At 38.5% G+C, this 26,269-nt stretch overlaps 1 pseudogene; it reads left to right on the top strand.

Annotated features, from left to right (window-relative positions):
* The first annotated feature begins 3,304 nt into the window (after window positions 1–3,304).
* LOC130023011 (uncharacterized) lies at window positions 3,305–3,401 on the top strand (annotated as a pseudogene).
* The last annotated feature ends 22,868 nt before the right edge of the window (window positions 3,402–26,269 follow it).

Raw genomic sequence — 26,269 nt, 5'->3', positions numbered from 1 at the left:
GGCTCTTTAATTTTTTCTCTCTGTCTCCTGTTTATTTTGTGCATTAAGGGTCTCTTACAGGTACTAAGAGGTCATCATGTTTGTTCAAGGAATTTAGCATTTTTATCAGGAAGGTAAGCCTGGAGTAGCTTTGAGGTATGGAAATGACTGCTGAGGCTTCTATAAGTACAGGGCAGTGGGGGTGGGATGCCCATCCTGCCCAGAGAAAGCCTGGAGATTTCAGTCACAAAACCCGCATATCCGAATTTTCAGCTGTTATATTTCAGTGAGAAGCATCCTGAGACGATGGAAACCAAAGGAGAGCATGGTGGCGATTTTGGATTGTGGGAGCAAGTGGCTGCACTGGGTTCTGGTTGGGTGGGCACCAAACTAACCTGCCTCCCTCCGATTTACCCTAGTGTGTTCAGACTTTTACAGGTCCAAGGTTAACTGTGGCTGTTGATATGTTCCAGATTTGTCTATGGGTCTCTGAAACAAGACCAATGCATTAGCTTGTATAGCTGAGCCAGGGCTGGTTTGTGAACATGGCTCCCACATATCTTTTGGGAGTTTAATTTCTCGGGAAACGTAGTCCTGAGTTGTTGGGAGCCAGCCAGAGGCACAGTGGCGATTTGAGGTTATCAGGAAGCATGAAGACACCATCAGACTGTTGATGTACTCACCTGAGGGTACAGGTTGACTTCCTGCAGGCACTGCACCACCAGACTAACAAAAATTCATTGAATTAATGAACGAATAATCAACATTTTCAATATGTGTCTCTTTCTTGCATTTTAGAAGGGTAACTTCTAACAGGAAAATAATCTTCCTGGTATAATCAAGACCTACGATTTATTCTTAATATATTTAATAAAAGCTACACATTTTGGAAATTTATACAAAGAAATACTTTTAAATTATCTGTCTTCATAATTTACTTGTAAATTACTAAGATATCACTGTTTATTCCACCGTTCTTAGCATAGAAATTTACAGACAGAAAGTGCTAAGTAAAAATTCATTTTGGCACTTCTGTTCAATGTAGTACTGGAAGTACTTGGAAGAGAAAATAGATAAGAAAAAGATATTAAGGGTTTTTCTTGTATGAAAGTTAGAAATAATCTCTCACTATTCACAGAAGATATCATACTATATTCAGAGAATACTAAAATCTCTACGAAAAACTCCCAGAGACAATAGACATTTTTAATAAAATTGTAGGCTATAAACTCAATACCCAAAAGTCTATGGCTTTTTTATATGCAAGTAATGAGAGAGAAGAAAGTGACATGAAAAAGCAATCCCATTCACAATCGTGCCTCAGAAAATCAGGAACCCTGGAATCAGCTTAACTAAAGAGGTAAAGGACCTATACATCAGGAAATTAAAAAAGACACGAGGAAACGGAAACATATATACTGCTTATGGAATGGGAGAATTAACATTGTCAAAATGGCAATTCTCCAAGAAGCATTGTAAAAATTCAACGTGATCCCTATAAAGATACCCATGACATTCTTCAAAGAAATTGATCAAGCACTCCTGAAATTCACATGGAACAACAAACGCACACGAATAGCTAAAGCAATTCTTGGGGAAAAGACAATGGAGGCATCACCTTCCCCAACCTCAAACTCTACTACAAACGATAATAATGAGAACAGCATGGTACTGGAACAAAGGCAGAGCTGCAGACCAATGGAAAAGGATTGAATATACTAACACACACCCTCAAATATATAATCATCTAATCTTTGATAAGGGAGCAGAAATGTGAAGTGGATCAAGAGAGTCCTCCTTAACAAACGGTGCAGACAAAAATGGACAGCTACATGCAAAAAAAAAAAAAAAAAAACAAACGGCTCAGACCTCTACCTAACACCATGCAGAAAAGTCAGATAAAAATGGGTCAAAGGCCTCAACATCAGACCAGAATCCCTCAGGTTCATTGATGACAAGGTCGGCAAATCCCTCCACGACATTGAAGCTAAAGGTATCTTCAAATATAACACGCCACTTGCCAAGCAACTGGAAACAGAGATAAACAAAGGGGACTATCTTAAATTAAGCAGCTTCTGTACCTCAAAAGAAACAGTGACCAGAAACAAAGACTCCACCATGCGGGCAAGATACTCGCAGAAGCCTACCAGGTTCTCTGAGAGTGAGAACTGGACAATCAGAGTTGCTGTCTTCTAAATAAGATCCAGTCTCTGGATGTTGGCCATTGATGGCATTACATGGATCCAGGGGCAGTTCGTGGTTGTAGCACTTAATTATTAGAAGATGGGGGATCTGGAAGGAGGGGGCACAGTCTTGATCTGAGCAGCCATGGAGATCTCATGCCCCGGTCCCGCACATTTGGGTTCCTCTTCCAGTTCCTTCATGCATGAGGCTCCGTCAAGCTTGGGAAGGGTGGTCTTTAAGCGTACCTATGGCTGGTTGCAGAGGTCTTCAGCTGCCGGGGCTCTAATCAGGGCGGTGAGGGAAACTCACCCCGGCACCTCCAAGGGGCCTCGGTGAGGAAAGCCAGGTGCGAGGTCAGGACACTGTCGTTTTAGACATATTTGAAATTAATTTTAGATCGAAAAGTACACATCATTCAAAATATTATGTGCTTAGTAATAATTTACTACACACTTGTTCAATCACCTCAGAGACCCCACTCTGCTCAGAGAACTAGATTTTTAATTACAGGTCTGTTTTGCCCATGTGTCATGACTGAGAATCACTATCAGTAGATATGAAACCCACTACACACAAAGATGCACACAGGTTACTTTGAGTCATCTATGTTGTTAATATGAGTTGGCCATTAAACTTCACTGAGACCCTTAGTTCTGTCCTTTATAGGAGCCTCATGAGTTTCACCTTCCATTCAAGTTGAACTTGTAATAAGGTGGAATGAAATCATCAATATGATCCTCACCTCATCCTTCAGGAGAAAAATCCTACATACATTCAAGGTGGTGAAAGTGCAGACAAAACCATCCACCTTTTCCTGGAGATGTACACAGGACTGAGGTGAGAACAGCAAAAGGCTCTATTTTAATGTTCTTAATGAAGGATTCAGGGAACAACATTAAACAAACTCATATACCATCTTCCAAAAGAATTATTTTGTAAAACTGATGCCTAGAGTATGGTAAACGATAATATAATAAAAACCATATTTTTATTTCTGGGACATTAAAGTTCTAAATCTATTTATTCATGCTGCTTTGAAATACATTCCTTGATTAGGAATCATTGTCTGCCATAGGAGTGAGGAAGGACAACACTCAAAGTAATAAGAAGAGAAAAATATGGAAAAATTAACTCCTACTAGGTTTGATAACACATATACAAAAATTGAAATGATACAATGATGAGCATGGTCCTTGCACAGAGATGACATGCAAACTTGTAAAGCATTCCATATTTTTGTTGCAAGAAGAATTAACAGGTATACTTTAAGCTAAGACAATCCCCACAAATACAAAAATTCTACATAAAGAGAGCACAAATCCCCAAAACAACAATCTCTCTCAATGTCAATGGACTAAATGTGCCAATTCAGATGCACAGAATAGGAAGATGAATTTGAAAACTGAACCCAACATTCTGCTGCGTGCAAGAAACATGTCTGAACAATCAAAGCACCCATGGGCTAAAAGTAAAAGGCTGGGAAACAAGTTTTCAAGAAAATATCACCCCCGCAAAGCTGGAGTGGCCATACTAGTATCAAACCACATGGACTTCAGGCTAAAGGTTATCAGAGACAGTGAAGGTCATTTCTTAATGATCATGCGATATGTACATCAGAAAGAACTCACCCTCCTCAATGTATATGATCCTAATGACAGACCAGCAAAATACTTTAAAACAACTTCTAATAGACTTATAGAAATACATTGATAGCAACACAATACTAGTAGTAGATTTCAACACTTCTTTGTCACTTCTCGATAGATCAAACAGACTGAAGCTCAGCAAGGAAATATTTTCTTTAAGGGAAGTAATGAACAACCGTTGGCTTAGGGAAGAAATCAAAGAGGAAATAAAAAGTTTCCATAAACAAATGAGAATGAGGATATGAGCTACCAGAACTTGTGGGACACAGCAAAAGCAGTGTTAAGAGGAAAGATTATAGCTCTGCCAGAATTCATCAGGAAGAAAGAAAGGGCCTACATGAATAAATTAGAGCTCAAGATTTTGAAAAATAACCAACAAAAGTAGTCCAAACTAGGCTGGAGGAAGGAAATAATAAAACTTGTACCAGACATCAATGAGCTAGAATCCCAAAATACAATCCAGAAGATCAATAAGAATAAAAACTGGTTCTTTGAGAAAATAAACAAGATCAATAAACCTCTAGAAGCCTCTCAAAGAAACAGAAAGAATTCTAATAAATAGAAACAGAAATGCAAAGGGGGGGTATCCTAATAGAAACTCCAGAAATCTATAGGATCATCAGAGATTATTTTGAGAATCTTTGCAGCAGGAAATGAGAGAATCTTGAATAAATTGATAAATTAATGGATTCCAATTACCTCCCAAGGCTGAACCAAGAAGATTTGGATTATTTGAACCTAACATTTCAAGGAAATTGAAATGATGGTCAAAATATACCCCCAAACAGAATCCCTGGCCCAGACGGATTCAATAGTGAAATATTTCAATCCTTTAAAGAGGAACTGCTGCCAACATTTTTCAAGATTTTCCAGGAAATTGAAGAAACAGAAATGCTCCCAAATAGTTTCTATGAGGCAAAGATCACCCTAATACTCAAAACAGACAGAGACACCACAATAAATGAAAATTACAGACCTATTTCCTTGATGAATACAGATACACAGATTCTCAAGAAAATACCAGCAAAGAGAATCCAGAAACTCAACAAAAGGTCACACACTATGACCAAGTAGGTTTATCTTGCGGATGCAAGGATGGCTTAACGTTCTCCAGTCAATAAGCAGAATACACCATCTCAATAAAATAAAGATAAAAGTAATATCATCATATCAATAGATGTAGATAAAGCATTTGATGAGATCCAGCACCCATTCATGACGAAAAACTCTCAACAAAATGGGAGTTGAAAGTACTTTCTTCAATCTGGTCAAAGCAAACTACCACAAACCCACAGCAAGCATTATTCTCAACGGGGAGAAAACTAAATGCTTTGAGCAGAAATCAATGAGCTAGAATCCCAGAATACAATTAGGCACAAAACAAGTTACCCACTCTCACCACACCTATTCAACATAGTACTTGAAGTACTTGCCATAGGATTTCGGTAAAAAGAAAAGATATCAAGGGCATCCATATAAAAAAGGAAGAACTCAAGCTTTTACTATTTGGAGATAACATGATACTATACTTAGAAAATCCCAAAGAATCTCCAAAAAAGCTCCTGGGAACAATAGATTTGTTTAGTAAAGTATCATATTACAAAATCAATATCTGGTACTCCATGGCTTTCCCATATATTAATAATGAAAGAGAAAAAATAGATAAAGAAAAACAATCCCATTCACAATAATACCTCAGAAAATCAAGTATATTGGAATCAAATAAAAAGGTTAAGGAACTATACCAAAAAAAAAAACCTACAAAACACTACTTCACGAAATAAGAGAGTATATGAGGAAATGGAATCACATCCCATGCTCATGGATTGAGAGGTTTAACACTGTCAAAATGGCAATACACCCCAAAGCTCTATAAAGATTTAATGCACTTTCTATAAGGATACCCATAACATTTTTCTAATAAATAGATTAAACACTCTTGAAACTCATACACAACAATAAACTCCCATGTAGAGCTAAAGCAATCTTTGGTAAAAAGAAGAAGCGAACACCTTCCCCAACTTCAATCCCTACTACAAAGTTGTAATCATCCAAATACCATGATATTCAGATAACGACAGGCCTCAGATCAATGGAATATAGTCAAATATCTTGAACCTGGCCCTCAGATTATTATTACCTAATCTTTCGTAAATGCTCAGGAAATATGAAGTTGAGCTAGGAAGTCTCTTCAGCAACTGGTGCTGGGAAAACTGGACAGCAACATGCAAAAAAAATGAACTCAGACCTCTTTATAGTGCCAGGCACAAAGTCATATCAAATGTATTAAAGACCTCACTATCATACCTGAATTCTTAAGATATATGGAGAAAAATGTGGGAAGATCCCTTAATGACATTAAAGCTAAGGGAAACAAAAAAGCAAGCAAGAAAGAAAGAAAGAAAGAAAAAAATTAAAAATTAAAAAATAATGCTGTTTGCAATGCTAAGGATCAATCCCAGATCATCATTTTCTTGCGTTTTTGGATCACACATGGCGATGCACAGTGGTTACTCCTGGGTCTGCACTCAGGAATTACTCCTCACGGTGCTTGGGGGGACCATACAGGATGCTGGGAATCTAACCTGGGTATGCCGTGAGCAAGGCAAATGCCCTACCTGCTGTACTATCGCTCCAGCTCCCCCCTCCCCATAATTCATCATCTTGAGGGCCTCAGATTTTAACCTTCCATTTAGAAACTTCATCTATACATTGACACAGTAAATTGAAACCACAGAATCATTGAATGGCATGTTATAATGTTAGCAGCCATGAGCAAACATTGATAACTCATAAGTTGGCATGAATGAATTCTGTCTCAGAGGCTTCACTTCTGAGGATACCTGTCACTACCTCCTTTATGTTACGTATCCCAGGATCAAAATCTACATCAGGCCATCAGTAGAAATTGTCCACCCGAAAGCTAGCCTTCCACTGGGATCAGAATCCTTGATCCATGTAACTTGTAATTTTTCATTCATGATTTGTTGACCTTGTTTCAGGTGGAGGCATCCAGAGCATAAACTCAGCTTTCCCATTGTTTCCACTGGAAATCCAAATACCTAAGAATGTTATCATTTCTGACGCCACTGTTACAGATTTTTTGGAATCCCACGGTAAGTCACTATCATTAATGTTATAATATTACTGTTCTCCATAGTACGGATCTCCCCAAAGAACTCTCGACCCACCTCACTCCAAGTGCAGACTCCAGTTTATCATGCTCCTAAAAGTACTTCTAATAGTTTCACTCAGGTTCGCCCCTAAAGTGCACAAGTTAAGTTCATACCACTCCAAGTTCTTATTCCTAAACTACCAGAGTGGGCTTGGTCCTCAAGCTTTTGTTCTCATAAGAAGAAATACCGTGCTTCCTTTCTCTATGTCTCTCTTTGCTTGCTTTGTTAAATGACTGTTCTCGCTTGAACAAATATTCCATTCCACCCTACACCTGTTTCACAAGTTTCTGAGTGTTTTTCATTAAAATCTATTTAGCTTCACTGAACTAAAAAATTTTAAACACCAGAGCATTGTTAAAACCAATATTTGTATCTTTTAAACCACAAATTTTGAAAATGAAAGGTAGTAAAGCAATGGAATACTACTCAGTTGTATGAAGTAAAATCTTCTTATTATTTGTATATAAAATGATAACATGAGGAAATTATGTTTAGTGACATAAACCAGGCAGAGAAAGATAGGCATCCTGCAAGTTCATGCATATGTGGCATATGGAGAAAACAAATTAAAAGAATAAAATGAGACAGACAAACGTCTAAAACATTATTTATATTCTATGATATATAATTCAATTAACAATGGTTTCTCATACACATAATTCCAAAATGACACTCCTTATTCTCTCAAAGAATAAACACTCCCTCTCCCCAAATCCCCCATAATACCTCACTCTCAATCCCCTGACTCAATTGTGTGGATCAGTTCTCCCCTTACATTGCTCTTGAACCTTTGTTTCTACCTTGCTGTGTGTCTTTACATCCCACATATGAGAAAAATCTCTCTGTATCTGTTCATTTCCTTAAGGCTAACTTTACATGCATGATATCCTCTAGTTTCATCCAATGTTGAAAATTGCATAATTTTGATCTTTTCAAAGCAATAAAAACAAACTTTAAAACTATGAGACTCTTTAGTTACCAGATCGAAAAATATAATCAAAGTGGAAAAACTGAACAATGGTGAATGACAGAGTAGGCCTTTCAGTAGTGAGTGTAATATGATACATGCACGTTGATTCTGCATAATCCTAAAATTTATGAAATTCTATAATGTAATTCTATAAGGTAATTTTACATAATCAAAAAGTATTTAAATAATTTACATTTATCTATGATTTTGACGTATCTTTTGTGTCAAACTATCAGAAATAAAAATAATGTGAGATAGAGATATGGTGTATCACTATACTTTTAAACAAGAGAAGCGCTAAAAATTTCTGTGTCTTGATGAACTCTCATATAAATTGACTCCAAAATCAAATTAATATACTCAAGGAAAAATAAAAGTAAACCAATTTAATCTTTTGCCTTCACTCATCTTCCAATCTGCTGATCTCTCGCAGACAGAAAAAAACTTTATTTTTATTTAAATATTTTTTAGTGAAACACCATGATGTACAGTTGTACATTTACAAATTTTTGTCCTTGGGTTTCGATTATACAATGATCAAATGCCCATTCCTCCGCCAGTGCCCATTTTTCACCACCATGGATTCCAGTATCCCTCCCACACCAATACCCCCCATCCCACCCTGCCTCTGTGGCAGGGCATTCCCTTTTGTTCTCTCTCTCCTTTCGGGTGTTGTGGTCTGCAAAAGAGGCATTGATTGTCAATCATGTTCAGTACATAGTCAGAATTTTTATTTTCAAAGGATTTCTTGGCAGAGGTTTGGCATTCTTTACTAGAAACCAATTCCTTTTCTTCTGCTTTTTTTTTCTAGAAATATATACTTATATTAAGACTGATTAGTCATGGCACCAAATTGACAAATGTCCCTGTTTTTACTTCAGTTCTGTTTCCTCATTATCACAAATTATTAGCAGTGGATAGAAAATAACTAGCCCAAAATTCGTGGGGGAAAGAAAAATGTTTATGCTTACCATAGTTTGGAAAATCCCTGTCACTAGTATAGTGACATTCATCTAAATTTGTAAACACAATGATTAAGAAGAGGTAAACCATGACTGCCACTTCAAGGAAGAACGGGCCTTCAGCAAATATCCACGGTTTCAGAAGGATGGCTCTGGCTTGAATGGGGGGCAAACATGAGAGCTGTGAGCTACCGGCAGTTAACACATGCTCTTAGGCTATGTGGTGATACTGCTGAGAAATGTGGAGAGCCCTGATTAGGTAGGGTCATGGGGGAGAATGGAATGATGACAAGGAAACAGAGCAACAGGACAAGATGATAGATTCCTTTGTATAAAAGTTTTCATCTCTAATGTATTAATCTGTGAAAAAGAGAACCAACATTTTATCATTTTCCTGGCAATATATTATCCTTACAGAGCCCGGCAAGCTACCAAGAGTATTCGATATGCCAGACACAGTAACAACAAAGTCTCCAATGGAGACGTTACTGGGCCCGCTCGAGCAAATCGACGATCAACGGGAGGGCCTTTACTTTACTTACTTACTTACATAGTGCTTCAGGAAAAAAACGCTTCCCTTGTTAGTTATTATAGCTTGAATATCTGTGAGGTCTTTGAACTCTTTCTATATATACAGTGCTGATGACTGAAACCAATCTCACTATTTAAGTATCTAAACTGCAATGTTCTCACCATTTAACTCACTAAATTCTGAGGGCTCCAAATCTTCTAAGATCAGCTTTCATCTCTTCCATGATATCCAGGCTTCTCTTCCCAACTGTCAAATCTCCCTTTCTTTCTCCCTCTTTCTACCAACTATGGTCTCCCTGCCAAAATTTGCTAAGACAAGCTTTCTTGAAATATAGACATAAGTTGACTTCTCTTTTATTTTAAATTTAGGCAATTTTGATTTTCAAAGTCATTTACAATGGAGCTTTGTCATACAATATTCCAATTCTAATCACACCACCAGTGTCTGCATCTTTCCACCAACAGATTACACATTTCTCCTTGCATTCCCACCGATTTCATTGACAAACACATTTTGAAGTTTTACTATTGTACTTTGGGTTCCATACTTACAGTAGTGTTGGCATTGGTGGTTAAGACATACACCTCAACTTTTTCATGCTGGCCTTCCTGGATCAATGCCCACTGACACTATGTAGGGGAAATATGTGAGAACAAATCATTAAGCTCCAAATTTTTCAAATAATCTTTAATCAATTCTGATCTAAAAGAAAATAGTGTTTACTGGAGGGGACAACCCCCTGTCAGCCTGCAAAGTCTTTTCATTTTTCCACATTAAAAAAGAAGAAATCAGTGAAGGAGGTCTGTCATTACGCAAGTTAGGTGACCCTGCTGAGGTGTGGTCAACAGGGTGTTTTGTGCTCTTCTCTCCTTCCACCAGAAGTCCGAACCCTATTATTTTTGTCTCTTCAGTCCGCATAAAATGGAAAAAGTTTTACCACACAGACATCCATATAATGAGCCCAGCCAAGGTGATAAAAATAAATTTCAGCAAATTCATAGGTTAGTCATGGTGGTAGAAACTAAATATGATATTTTTGTATTGAATCTGCAGGAGACACATATTACAAACCTTTTCATGATTCAGTTTCAATCATAGGATATTTTAACACCTAACCTCCACTAGTATACAGTTCCATTGCTAATGTCCCCAGATTCTCTCCCACCACTCCCTCTCCCAACCCCAAACCCCACCTGACAGCCTGCTGTCTCTACACTATGGCAGTCACCTCTCTATCTCTCTCTCTCTCCCTCTCTCTCTCTCTTTCATCCTTTAGGCATTATGGATTGTAATACAGAGATTGAGTGGTTCTCACGTTTATTCCTTTCCCTACTTTCAGGACTCAGTTCTCACCGAGAGTAATCACTTCCAACTATCATTGTCATAGCGGCCCATTCTTTATTCCAAATGCTTGCCTTCAGCACTTGTGGCAAGCGTCCAACCATTGACCAATTCTCCTGTCCTGTGTTTCTGCTATCCTTGGGTATTAGTCTCATATTCTGGTTTTTTTATATCCAAAAAATGGGGTAGTCCAATCAGTATACCCCTTTCCTTCTGACTGATTTCATTGAGCATGATATTCTTCCCTGTACATCCATTTATAAGCAAACTTCATGATGTCAGTTTCCTGCCAACTGCGTAGTATTCAATTGTGTAGGTATACCATAGTTTCTTCTGGCTATTGTGAATAGTAATGCAGATTGTATTTCTGTTATAAATATCATGTTTAATGTAACTTACATAGGAAAATACTTCCCAGGTTCCAAACATACATAATCCATTCACAAACGCAACTTTATTTACATTTTTAAAAAATAAAATTTATTATGATGCTTTCTGAAAAACGGAAGCGATTAACAAAAACTCAGGGAAAACATATTCTATAAAAGCCAAAAAAAACCTTAAGAAAGGACAACAGGTACGTGTTCTTGCTCCTCAAAAATCCATGTGTTTCTTGATATATTGTCAATATCTTTCTATAGCCGTAAATTCTTCAACTTTATTTCTAAACACTATTTAAAGTTATATTAATTTAATAGGTATAATCAGATTTATAGAATATTTATTTGATTCTTTCATATTTTGCATAAACAAAGTTTGAATTAACCATAGCACTGTAGCACTGTCCTCTCATTGTTCACTGATTTGCTTGAGCAGGCACCAGAAACGTCCCTATGGTGAGACTGGTTGTTACTGTTCGTGGCATGTTGAATACATCACAGGTAGCTTGCCAGGCTTTTCCATGAGGGAGGGTTACTCTCAGTAGCTTGCCGGGCTCTCTGAGAGGAGGAGAGCAATCGAACCCAGGTTGGTCGCGTGCAAGGCAAACGTCTTACCCACTGTGCTATGGCTCCAGCCCATATATATATATTTATACATATATATGTGTATTTACACACACATACATATCTATATATTCCTCTTACACGGCTCTTAAGCTCCAACTCATATTTCTTTCTCCTCCAATTATTTACTACTTCTCTCCCCATACTTGGGGCTCAACTAATTTTCCGAGTGCCCTCAGATGCATTTCTGAGGCCATGATAAAGGAATGCATAACACATACATGCAAGGAAGGCACAAAGCATATGTAGATAAATTTCATATGGACATATAATTGTGATGACTAGTTTACAAACTGTATTCGCTTCAAGTACAGAGTTCCTCATCTCTGAAACTGTGTATTCATACTCCATACACTGTCAAATATCCAGCTACTGTCCACAACCAACTAACAACACTCCCCTACGCATTTCAGTCATTTACTTCCCCTCTTATTAGGACGATTTTGATGTCAGAGTGTAAAGGTTTGATTTTGCTTTTGTATTATTTGTCCATTTAATTTTTTTCTTTATATTCCCGAAACAAATCAAATATTTTTTTAAAAAAATAAAGGACAGGAGGTGATATCAGGAAACAAATGAAATAGTTGATGTGGCTGAGAATCAGCAAGAGTCTTCCAGGTCAGTGTGAGGAAAGGAACATCCACTTGTCCTTCCCAGCATATTTCCAAAGGGCCGGCTTGGAGCAGGGTACATGCTGGAAAGAACCGCAGGACAGTAATAGTGTCTTGAACATATAGGGGCCTATGTTCTTCTTTGAAAATGTAATGGTATTGACCTCCATTGCAAACCACAACACCCTAAAACAAAGAAAAAGCAAAAGGGAATGCCCTGAGTTGGGGCGAAGTGGGGGAGATGGGGGGTGGGAGGGTCATTGGGTTCCTTGGTGGTGGAGAATGTTCACTGGGGGAGAGATTGGTACTTGATTCTTGTATAACTGAAAACCAAGTACAAAGGTATGTAAGTCTACAACTGCACCTCATGGTGTTTCATTAATAAAAATAAATAAAAACTAAAAAATTAAAAGTGCTATCAGCTGGTATAAGAAAAAAATGTAATGGTGTTGACTAGATTACATCAAGATCATTTTTATCTATAGGATGGTATGATTCATCTTTGATTCACTGATTGATACTTTGAAATGTCCCAGTTCATCCTCATTCAGAGAAGTTATTTATTTCTTAAAATATTGATTTGTACAGGGAATTCCTCACAACATTCTTTATATAATGTCTATTGCGGGACTCAAGGATAATGTTTTTATTACCATTTTCAAAGAATACAAAAATACTCTTTTAATAAGATTTTCTTGGTTCTCTATCTAAAAGCTAAATGACAACAATTAAGCTTAACTCAATATTTTCTAAAGAGCATTACATTAGTACTTGAAAAGAAATTTTAAAAGACTTTGGGAGAGGGGAGGAGGAAAAGTCATGGATCTATAAGGATTAGTATAAGTCTTTGGGTGTGTGGGTCATTGGAGTGTGTAGAAAATTTGAGATCACACTCAGCTATGTGATCTAATTTCTATATATCTATTCTCTAGATACCAGCAATATATTCACACAGGTGTATTCATATGACTATCATGTACACTAACCCTGTATCATGTACATTCACCTAATCCCGAAGGCTCCACCGACATGGCAGCACTGAGAAGGATGAGAAAAGAGACGCCGACAAAATCTCAAGGCCAACCTAGGCTGCCACAACGAAGTAAGACAAAAATGATCATCTGTACTTTCAATGCATATACGCTAGCATCAGATGCATCCAACAAGGACCTGATGGTACAAGCGCGAATGATCAAGTACGACATCATTGGTCTGACCAAGACAAGAAGGCAAGAATCTCACCATGCCGTTTTCGACACTGGAGAAGAATTGTTCCTGGGAACTTGCTATAAAAAAGGTGCTGGAGGCGTCAGTGTCCTTGTCAACACAAACTTGGCCAAGAGCATTGATTCATTCGAATGAATAAAAACCCGAATCGGAAGTTTACATTTGAATAGATGTGGCTCACTGCCTGCCGTTTCTATCTTCGTTTTCTATGCACCAACATCTCATTATGATGAAATAGAAATCGAGAAGTTCTACATGGATCTAGAGAAGTTCTATAAAGAAGATCACACCTTCTACAAGATCATTGTGGGTGATTTTAATGCCAAGATAGGACCGAGAAGATCTGCTGAAGAACTTCACATTGGGACCCATGGCCTAGAATGGAATGAACAGGGTGATAGACTATCTGAGTTCATCATGTCGACCAAAACCATTCATGGTAACACAGTTCCAGAAGGCAGAATCTAAACGATGGACATGGGAATCTCTCGGTGGAAGATTCCACAACGAAATAAACCACATCATATTCAATCAGCGGTTTTGCCTGACAGATGTCACTGTTGTCCCAATATTTCGAACGGGATCGGACCACCATCACCTTCATGCAAAATTCTACTTCACAGAGCAGGGAGAAAGGGCTGCAAAGTTCAAAAAGAGAACTGCCAGAATGACCACGAAGTGGGAACTCTTTGATACTATTGCGGCAACATGGGAAGATGCCTTTGTTGACAACATTGACCAGGAATACGATACACTGGTTCAGCACATCCATGAATGTGCGAGGAACGGCAAGAGAGAGATAGCCACAAAAAATCGCCTATCTTCGAAAACTCTTGAGCTAATTCGCCAGCGTGTTTTTGGGCATGCCTCAGGCAACCGCAAGCTAACGTCCAAGCTTGCAAAGCAGTGCAGAGATGCGATAAAGGAAGACCTCAAAGAAAGAAGAGCAGAAGTACTGGTAGATGTGGCAGAAGCCGGGAAAAGTATTCGTAACGCCCACCTGTTCTTCGCCAACTACAAGACCAAGATGACTGCCCTCCGACGTCCTGATGGATCCATCACATCCTCCAGAACGGCAATGGAGAAGATTATCCATGACGTCTACTCAAATCTCTTCGACAGCCATGTCCACTGGCTGACATACCAAATTCCACAGGATGGGCATGTCGTTCCCAAAGTTCTCCCTTCCGAAATCCGACACGCCATTTCGTTGGTAAAGGAACAAACAGCACCCAGCCCAGACAAGTTCAGACCTGAGCACCTGAAGAACCTGCCGTCAGTACTCATCAATACACTGGCTCGGCTCTTCACTCGCTACCTGCCTGAATGCAAGGTTCCGTCCCAATGGAAAACCCGCAGGACCGTACTACTGTTCAAGAAGGGAGACATCCATGACATTGGCAACTATCGCCCGATCTGCCTATCGTCTGTCATCTACAAGTTGTTCACTCGAGTCATCCTAAATAGGATTGGCAGAACAATAGATGAAGGACAACCGTGCGAGCAAGCCGGGTTCCACAAAGGATTCAGCACCATCAACCATATCCACACGATAACCAAACTCATTGAGGTTTCTCGGGAGTTCAAGATGCCACTCTGTTTAACATTCATTGATTTAAAGAAGGCCTTTGATACTGTTGAGATGGAAGCGGTCATTGAAGCCCTAGCCAATCAGGGCATTCAAGCCCAATACATCAGGATCCTCCGTGAGCTGTATTGCGGATTCACTACCAGGATCTCACCATTCTACAAAGAAGTGATCTTTGACGTCAAGAGAGGGGTGCGGCAGGGTGATACCATTTCACCAAAAATCTTCAGTGCCACCCTCGTAACATCATGCGACGACTGGAATGGGAAGGAGTGGGAGTGAAGATAGATGGTCAGCAACTACACCACCTCCGCTTTGCTGATGACATTGTTTTAATAACACCAAACATCAGCCAAGCGGCACAAATGCTGGACGACTTTGACCGTGTGTATGGAAAGGTAGGACTACAGCTGAATCTTACGAAGACAATGTTTATGAGAAACAGCCTCGTTCCTGACGCCCCATTCACTTTCAATGGAACAACCATCTCCGAATGCAACAGCTATGAGTACCTAGGTCGAGAGGTCAACATGACAAATGACCTGGCTCATGAGCTGCGCAGGAGGAAGAGAGCAGCTTGGAATGCCTTCAAGAACGTCGAAGAAATAGCTAAGAGGATGATGAACCTCCGGCTTTGGGCACATCTCTTTGATTCCACTGTTCTTCCTGCATTAAAATATTCCTCAGAAACCTGGGCATTACGCAAACAGGATGAGATCTCTATTCAGTTCTCCCAAAGAAGAATAGAAAGAGCTATGCTTGGAATATTACGTTTCACTCAAATGAGAGAAAGAATCCGGAGTTATGACATCCGTCGACGATCATGAATCAGGGACGCTGTCTCATTTGCCAAGGTGTCGAAAATCAGATGGGCTGGTCATGGAATGAGATTTAAAGACGACCGCTGGATTAGAGCTGTTACTGACTGGACTCCACGGAATGTCAAAAGACCGCGTGGCCACCCACCTACCAGATGGTCAGACTTCTTCGTCAAGATCATAAATGATCGATTTGAGGCCCTTCATGTTCCCGGACCGAACAGATGCCATTGCGCTACACTAGCACGTGAAAGGGACAAATGGAGACGTTACTGGCGCCTGCTGGAGCAAATCGACGACTAATGAGATGTTAAGTGATTAAGTGATCATGTACACTAAGGAAATCCAGACAAATAATTCTTAGCACTGACTTTCTTGGAAATTTAAGTAGTAATCAGGTTTTTATAGTTACGTTGTTATGATTTAATAGGCAGTGTTTGTTTCCTTAACCAACCTGGAATGTCTTTAAAAGACCAAATATAGGAACATTCTTTCATTTTTAATTTAATATAGAAAATGCTGAATTTACAGGTTAAATAGAGATGAATATCTTTTTCAATAGTCTATTTGGTACACTGCGCTTTACTTGTTTTATTAGGAACTAAATGTGGTACCCTATAATCTCTAATTCCATCCCTAGTCCTCCCTTCTCTACTTGTACCAATCAAGACAAACTTCACTTTACACCTAGTTTTCAGTAATCTCAACTAAACATTACAGTAAAAAATAAGTCTGATCAAATAATTCTGTTATCCAACAGTTGTTTAAGAGGCTTACACAAATGAACAGAATATTGAGAAAGAAATGAACTCTCCAAATTGTGTTTTAAGAAGGTAAAAAATACATGTTGTAATTGACCATATAAAAAAAGAAAATTAAAGTAAATTCCTTGGTAAGTTCTGGTATTCTTGGAACCATGTTGCCCATGGAGTAGTCAGCTAGCTAAGTCTTCATTAACTTGGTTTTCCTTGTTCACATCCCTGATATTGCTCTTTTCCTCCACAGATCCCATTCCGAGTAGATCATGTTCCCCACTAGATCTTGTTGTTTCAAGCTTTGTTTTCGCCAAATTTCAAGCCCTTCCTTTTACACTTATTGTCTCTTTTCTCATCATTTCAGACTTTTCTCCCAACATTTTTTCCTCAGTGAATACAACTTTCTTTCAAGGGAGTTGAAGCTTGTTAGTTTTGAGAGTTGACTGGGATCATTTTCCTCTAGCCACACATTAAAGGTACCAAAACACTATTCACGTTTTTCTGTTCTCAGCCAGTCAACTATCCTTTCCTGGGAATATCTATTAACTGGTTCGTCTCAGGTCAGTGAGAAACTGCGTTCATTTCCCCCCATTTTCAACAAAGTATTTACTGGTACCAAACAGAGTTAGTTAAAAATATGTTCCTGTTAACATATATTTGCACTTGGGATCCATGTGACACCTTCCACCTGGCTTTTTTTGAAGGTGGTCATCCAGTTTGCTTTTCTGGTGGCATTCTGTTTCTCACTATTCCTCTCCACAGCTAAGTGATGTGAAAGTAACATATTTAGTAAATGGTATGATTGAAAGCTCCAGAATGAATGCCAGCCCTTTCAGCTCTCTCGGTCTTATATGTAACCTGTTCTTTGGAACCAATCTTATTTTCGTATTTTTGTTTTGAATCTTATTTACAAATAATATTTTAACATATTTTAAAAACATCCACCAACTATCCCATGATGATCACCAGCTGTCCAGTTCTCTACCCGTCCCGGTTTCCTTTCCATTCATCCATCACCCCATTGAGTCTCCTAGGGCCATCTCTTTCCACCAAGACCTTCCCGGCTGAAGGAGAACCGGTACCTACTGCTTTGGAAGTGGTGACCTAGTGCGCATGTCTTAGTCCGGTACCTCCTGCAACGCAGCCCCAAAGCTATTTATGACATTGGTTCTTGTGTGAGCTGCAGTTAACAGCGATGTTTAGAGCAGGCTACAGGAACCAGGGACCATGGAAGACCAAGGACCAGCCCCTCAAGCTAATATAATTTGAGCTCCTCCCACCAGAAATTTCCTGATAACCGGCTTGGCTACCTTGGGGAGTTTACAAATCCAAAGACTAACAGAGGCAATGGACTGCATTGTGAAAACACGCTAGTAAAGTGTCACCGTAACAGCAACTCTGAATATTGCTGGGAATAAGTGAAATGTTGCAGCTAGCGGTGCTGAACAGAGGCCCCAAGGACATGGTGACTTAACTTTGCATCTCCCAGGAGCTGATCTTCAGGCTTCATGCTTCAATTGTTCTCTTGGTTTTGTCCCTGTTAAGAGTCATCCTTGAATGTCTCTGAGGGCATTGATCACTCATCTGGTAGGTTTATTCCCCAGTGTATGAGTTCGAATCCTCCAGCCATCATTTATGATTAGACCACCCAAACCTTTTAGTGATGTGTCTCAAATTTGGTTATTTTCCAAAGTGGCCATGAGGCGTAAACACAGCCTCCATGGAAGAATTTTTACTTTTCTTCTGGTCATCTTAGACTCATCTGCCTTCCTCAGCCTATTCCAAAATTATTCTTTCAACCAAACACTGCATATCGTGCCATTTCTCCCATTTTTTTTTTTTTTGTGGAGGACACCAGGTATGGGGCATACTTGATTGTGCTATGATCTTATTTCTGGCTCTGTGCTCAAGTTTCACATCTGGTGGGTCTCTGAGGACCACAAAAGACTGCAAGAAATGAACTGAGTCCTTCTTGTGTGCAGAGCAAATGCCCTGTAGGCTATAATCTTCCTCTGACCCTACCCCACTCTTCATCATACCCATGCAATTTCTCATCTGATGGGCTTTATAACCCTGGACCAAGTTTGTATTTCATAGAGTCTTGTCTATTCACCCTTTTTCCTGTCTCTAACTTCCCATTCTTTCCCATCCCATCCTTCAACCCCCAGCCACTCCCAAAAACAACCACAGTTGACAGCATCTAAAAATTCATAACTTTTATTAACAACCAATTAACTATGATGCATCTCTTTAATTTGAAAAAATATATTAGAATAAATAAAATGTGTATGGCATGTCAGTGTTTGCCTAGGAAAACCATCTGGTACCTCAAGTTGAACCTACCATTCCAGCTCCTCCCATTACGTAGCCATAGTAGAAAGAGATGTCCATCTCTTTTTCCCTCTCAATAAATTTCTGCACTTTCACCCAAAGATGTGTGTTTGGCATCGTTCTCATTCTCCTTTTGAGCCTTCCTTTTCATAGCCTCACGCTCTGGTCTCTGCTCTTTAGTGATGGGCTTTGACATGACTGGCTCGGGAACATTGGGCTTTCTCCATGGAATCGGTTGGAAACGGAAGTCTTGGAGGAGAAAGTGACTCTGACCGTTGGATGGCAACTGCCGCTTGTCCACAAAGACAGGAGGAGGTTCCAGCTGGATGGAAATGCTAGCTGCTGTTGTAGGGAGGAGATCTAGAAGCTGTGGGGTGACGAATAGGCCAGCTAGTAGGGTTCTGCAAACCTGGTCGAAATGGGTTGGTTGAAATGGACTGAGCAAGTTTGGGAGAATCGACAAAAATGGAGTGTTTGACCGGGAAGAATTGGCAGTAGTTGGGTGAGCTGCATTGGTAGAGCCAGGCTTGGCAGGGTAAGATGCAGCAGGACGATGTGGGTCCACAGTTTATCGTCTCTGAGGAACAGGTCTAGCTTGGGGTCTCTCCATGGTAAGAAACGGCAAAGGTACCAATTTGACCTCCCAGGAGGTGGCAGCTCAGACTTGGATGGAGATGAGCGTTTTTCAGCATGGCTACTTGGTTTCTGTGCTTTGACCTGAGTTTTCTCAAGGCCTTTTCCATCCCCTGTAGCACCTAGCCATGGCTTGACAGCTGAGGATGGCTTGACATCTTTAGGCTTCTTTGAGCTAGTCAGGACCTGGGAGGAAGAGATTCCAGGTTTTGGATCACTCTTCTTCCCCAGAGCATGAAACACTTGGACCGAATCCAGCATGTGTACGCCTAGGTAGCGGCGGGGCTTTTTAATAGTCTCTTGGAAAAACTCAGGTTGACTTTTCTTGCATTTCTTCTTGCCAATGGTGGGCTTTTCTTCTGCCTTGACCTGTTCCCTGGCTGCTTACACTCATTAGCTTTCTTAGACTTTTCTCTGGTGTTTTTTGTCTTCTGCTGCCTATGCCTCTTTTTCTTGCTGATCCTGCTGGAGGCAGCTTTGTGAGGTTTGCTGTTAGTTTTGGCCGTGGTCACAGGACACCTATCACTGACTGCAGCATTACGAACAATCCCCCCTCCCCCTAGCAAGCATTCTCAGACTTTTGGCTAGATTTTGGCCTTGGGTTCTCCCTCAAGAGTTTCAGAAGCCTCCTTTTTGTTCTTCCATTCTGCATCGGAGGTCCCCTTGGTGCGACTTGAATTTTCTTGCACCTGCTTCAGAGTGATGGTGTCAGTGGTGTTCATTACCTGCAGATCTTTGCATTGTTCTAGGTCTACGGGGATCTGGTAGGTCTCGAGAGGTTTTGAAAGCCCAGTTTTCATCTGATCAAAATACTTAACTTCTTGGTCCTGAGTTGGAGTTGGGGTCAGCGCCAGGTTACTTTGGCTGGAGATATTATGGGAACTTCCTGAAACTCTGGTGGTGGATTACTCACAGGTCTTTGAATCCTGCTACTGCAAGATGTGGGCAATTCGGAAATTTGTGTCAGACCAAATGTCTTACCTGAAGGTTGTGATATCAGGGAAGTCTCCATCCCCAGGAAATTCATCACTAAAAAGGAACCAAGGAAGAAATCAGTGCCTCCGAAATGAGATATTCAGTCCACAAAACTAGTGGTGCAACAACTGTGCACCTACCAGCAATAGGCAAGGCATTGTTACTGGGTATTCTACGGATAATGGACAAGTCCTGTGCTCGAAGATTGGAGGTAAATGTTGTAGTTCTTACTGTTTGTCATGTAGTGCTCTTGTTTTTTAGTTTTCTTTGTATTTGTAAGAATTTCTGTGTAAACTAACTTGAAAAATAAGAGACTTGGGAAGAGTGATAGTACATTTGTTAAGGCAATGGCCCTGCGCACACCTGACCTCAGTTTGATCTTTCGCATCACCTATGATCTCCTAAGCATCTTCAGCAGTGATCCCCAGCACAGATCCAAGAGTAATCCCTGAGCACTTCGGTCTATGACACAGATTCAACGTCCTCCAAAGAAAAGTTTTTTTTTTAAAGTAATTATAGATTTTCAAACTAATACCGCTGGAGCGATAGCACAGCAGGTAGGGCATTTGCCTTGCACGCAGCCAACATGGCCGACCCGAGTTCGATTCCTCTGCCCCTCTCGGAGTGCCCGGCAAGCTGCCGAGAGTATTCGATATGCCAGACACAGTAAAAACAAAGTCTCCAATGGAGACGTTACTGGGCCCGCTCGAGCAAATTGATGATGAACGGGAGGGCCTTTACTTTACTTTTACAAACTAATAAGTGCCATATAGAGCTTAGCTTTGTAATGTATTGTACTGTCAATTTATACACTTTCATGGAAAAATAAAAGGGCGTTAATATCATAGAATAACAGTATGAATGAAGCACTAATTTAGCATGATATTTGTGCTGAGGTACAGATTCTAGGTTTCATGATTTGAGTCAGAATCTCTGAACCACAAGTGTATTCAGAACCTTGCTGTTCATTTATGGAAGGGAAAGTTAAAGTGGTACCATTACAATTAGAGTTCTGAAACTTCTTAAGAAAATTACAAAATACTAGTTTAAGACATGTATTTTACTTTTAGTGTGGTAATTCTTGAGGCCTGCTCACATAGAACAGTGAAAAATGTAGCATTTCCTGCCACAGAGGCTGAGTGCGATGGGGGTATGGGTGGTAGGAGGAATACTGGGAACCGTGGTGCTGGAGAATGGGCACTGGTTGAGGGATAGGTACTCCATCATTGTATAAATGAAATCGAATCACAATAATTTGTAAGTCTACAACTGTCCCTCACGACGTTTAACAAAAATTAAAAAAATGAAATAACAAGGGAAAAAATGTGGCATTCTTTTCTCTTCTCCTGACTTTTCATTATAAGAAACTTAGATGTCCATTATACTATCATAACTTCCAATCTCCATTAGGAGCTCTTATATTGAGTGTGAAAATAACATGCTGTAAAATGAGTGAGGGGAGTAAATATGAACTGAGTTTTTTTTTAATTTAAAAATCTCAGTGTATATGAAAACCACCTCTGTACGGACAGTTTTCCTCTTATTTGACTCCAATTTTTGAATTTTCTTTCTCATCTAATATTATAATTATTATAATAATATTATAAAATATCATAATATTTTAATATAATAATATAAAAATTATTATTCTAATATAATATTAAATTATTATTAATATTATTATATTATATAATATTATTTATAATATTAGATAATATTAATTAATATTATGATATTAATAATTAATATTAAAATATTAGATAATATTAATTATATAATATATAATTATATAATTATATAATTATAATATAATTATCTATTATTATTAATATTATTAAATTATCTAATATTAAATTATTATTCCAATATAATAATATTATGATTATTATAATAATATTATAAAATATTATAATAAGATTATAATTATAATATAATAATATAGATATTAATGAAATCTGGGCTCTGTAGCAAGCAGCATAGTACAGTAAGTTATGGAGAGCAGACCCAAGAGTAGGCCTTGAATAACAGTGGATGTGATACCAAACAAAACCAAATAAAACAGTACAATAAGGTTATTAATAAATTTTTCCACATATACAATATGTAGACAGTATTCTATTTTACAAAAAACTGCTAGCCAAAAAATGGAATAGAAGGTGATTTTTGAGTGCACACTTTACCAGTCCATTAAAGAGAAAGGATTTACCAGTAACTACATAACAAAAAGAAAATAGGAGTAAGCATGATTGTATTTCATAGACAAGAAATGTTTTAAATGAGTAAAATACAGAAAGAAATTTCGAAAGTACAAAAAATTATTCTCATCAGTACCTTTGAATATTAACCAGCAAACAACACGTGTTAAACATAGCATAGGATTTCTCTTGATCACACAAGACACAGAAAAGACCATTTAAAAAGTGATCACAAAACTTGCAAATTTACTTTCAACCCCTAGATTAGAATTATATTTATCAAACAGGAAAACGTTCTTCTCAATGTTTAATAAATGAGCACCAAAATCCAATAAAATATCTTTAATGTAGGAAAAATCTTAATTCAAAAATATGACAAAAATGTGTAATTAGACCTGTGAGACTTGATTTTTCTTTTTCCTCTTAGGATTTAAAACAGAAGTTGACTATTATCAAAATACTTTCATGTTAGGAGGAAAAATCACATGAAATAATATTTGTAAAACTATTTTTACAAAAATTTTTTTAACCTGGAACCTACTTACCACACAAATGAATCAAATCTCCTTATTCAAGTTAGACTATACCAATTTTTAATTTTAACAGGCAGCGCGTACATGTACTTAAAACCATAACATAATAAAAACATTGAAGATTCTGTGTCTTCCACCGCCCTAGATAAGCACTATTAGCTATTTATGGGAAGCATCATTTCTGAAGCGTGTTTATACTCAAATTGTCAAGAACCAAGTACTGTCTTCTAAGAGATAATAAGGAAAAATGCCAGCAAGGATGGCTTTCTGATAATCTGCTTTTCCTACTGGTAACTTTCTTTTTTGATTTTAAATCTTTGGTTCTCTTCAACATTCTGAACAAACGTTTTCCCCTTCCTTGATAATCGATGTCCCTCTGCTTGCTTGCTTGCTTTCTTTCTTTCTTTCTTTCTTTCTTTCTTTCTTCCTTTCTTTCGTTCTTTCTTTCCTATTTATTTCTCCCTCATAACGTCTAGGTTTCGATTGGTCAATGTTTGATGAAAGTGATCCCAAACTTTCTTACCTTTAAGGGCTTGCCTCCCTACCCTCAGCACTCCACACCTTATTCATGCCCCATATTTTCTTATTACCTGGCTAAAATCAAATCTCAAAGATCAATGATTATTACTTTGTAATATCACTATATTTAAAATACTGAAGTATGAATACAAGTGGAGAGACCATTACAGAGAACACATACTAGTATATATTAACAGTTTTCCACAGCATCTATATTTTGTTTCTGTAAAAATACTGTCTATGATTTACTTGTTTTCAATGGATATCATGTAAAATTCACTATTAAAAGGAAAAAGAAACACAGAGAATCAACACTCATATATATATATATATATATGTATTTATGTATGTGTGTGTATTTGAGCTCCTAAGTATGTCTAAAATATAATGTAATCAATGAGGAAAAACACTTTGTATGTGAGAGAAAGTAAGCCAATGTCTAAAATCACACAGCAAATGTCAAAGTCAAGCTAAAATGAGGCTTATAAAATTCTACTTGAATACATTCTTTCATTACTACGTGCTGTTTTTCCTTGACTGCTAAGTTTAGGGATGATAAATCTAATGAAAAGCTTTGAAAAGTATTATTCCTTACCTGACATGGTCAGAGAAGAGGAAATACCGATGAAAGGTAGACGAGAAGAGGAGACGGTACGAGAGTACGTCTGAACACTGCAGCGGCTTAAGACCACATGTGTTCAGTACAAACGACTGCTCACTGGTGATTGGTCATTGGTCACTCGTCACTTGCCATGATGATTTAAATTTGTTTACAAACTACTACATGGGACGGCCAAGATTCTATCAGTTGGTGGTTGGCTTAGTGGGAGAATGATGTCATAAAGTAGGCAGTTGAAAGGTAGAGGCTAGCCAATCAGGAGGTCAGAATCCCAAGAAGAAGACAGGATTGGATAGAGAGCAGGGTAGAATGAATCAGGCTAGGGAGATGGAATCCTACAAGAAAGTTATAAGAGTTTCACTTTCCTCAGACTCCTGTGTTAGAAAAATACTCCCATGATACTCGAGAGCTTAGCTATTTCATTAACATATCAAGAAAATTACTAAATAATCGTTTATATTGCACTGTTAAAGAAACAACATTTGGTATTACTAGTATATTTTAGATAGCGTTCACAGCACAGCAGGTAGAATATTTGCCTTGCAGGAGGCCAACCCTGATTCCGATTCCTCTGCCCGGCAAACTACCCAAAGTATCTTGTCCACATAGCAAAAGCCTCGCAAGCTCCCCATGACCTATTCGATAGGCCAAAACCAGTGACAACAAATCTCACAATTTGGTGTAAGATGTTACTGGTTCCCGCTCCAGCAAATGGATGAACCGCGGGAGATCAGTGCTACAGTGCTATGATTGAAAAATATGGTGGTTTCTTTCAATATGACAACACATACTAGGATAAATTGTAGATGAATATAAAATGTGAAGAAATAGTAAATGCACAGGTATTTTATTTGTACAAAACTAACAATTGTTCTCAGTTTAAAACTGTAGAAGATAAAGAAAAACATATGCTCATTTGTCCAAAATTTTACAATCTGAAAGAAAAGGACAAAAAGCAAATTAAGTGATCTAAAACCAGCAACACCAACAAATACTGGCAATTAATATGATAGGCCAAGGATGAATGGTTTTAAAAAATTAGTGTTGTGAAATAAATCAGTATTACGCTATTAAACTTGATAGAAAAAATGAGCATAAACCATGATAATATAATGTCTATTTAAAGAAGTGTAAATGACTAGTAAACACAAGAGCAATTTTCTTTTTTTTTTGAAATTTTTTTTCTTTTTATTATGAAACACCATGAGGTATAGTTTAGACTTACAAGTTGTTGCGCTTGGGTTTCATTTATACAGTGATCGAGTACCCATCCCACCACCAGTGGCCAATCTCCACTCCCACCAATCCAAGTATCCCTCCTACTCCCCATCCCCCATCCCACCCTGCCTCTTTGGTAGGGCACTACCTTTCTTTCTATCTCTCCTTTTGGGTGCTATGGTCTACAAAAGGAACATTGGGTGTCAATCCTCTTCGGTCCATAGACTACTTTCAGCAGGCATCTCCCATCCTGGGCAGATCTTCCCAGCACCCTTTATTGGGTGCTCCCTTCTCTATCTGCGCTGCCTTTACCCCTAGAGAATACAGCTGGCCTCTAAGTCATGGAGTGAACAACCTGGTATTTATGACAGTTGTACTTGTGTGTTAGTGTCTTATTTTGTTACTTTATATTACCCAGATGAATGCAATCTTTCTATGTCTGTCCCTCTGTTT

The sequence above is a fragment of the Sorex fumeus genome, unplaced genomic scaffold (assembly GCF_029834395.1).
Source record: "Sorex fumeus unplaced genomic scaffold, SorFum_2.1 ptg000021l, whole genome shotgun sequence".
NCBI lineage: Eukaryota > Metazoa > Chordata > Mammalia > Eulipotyphla > Soricidae > Sorex > Sorex fumeus.
This window is presented reverse-complemented; position numbering and strand designations above follow the sequence as displayed.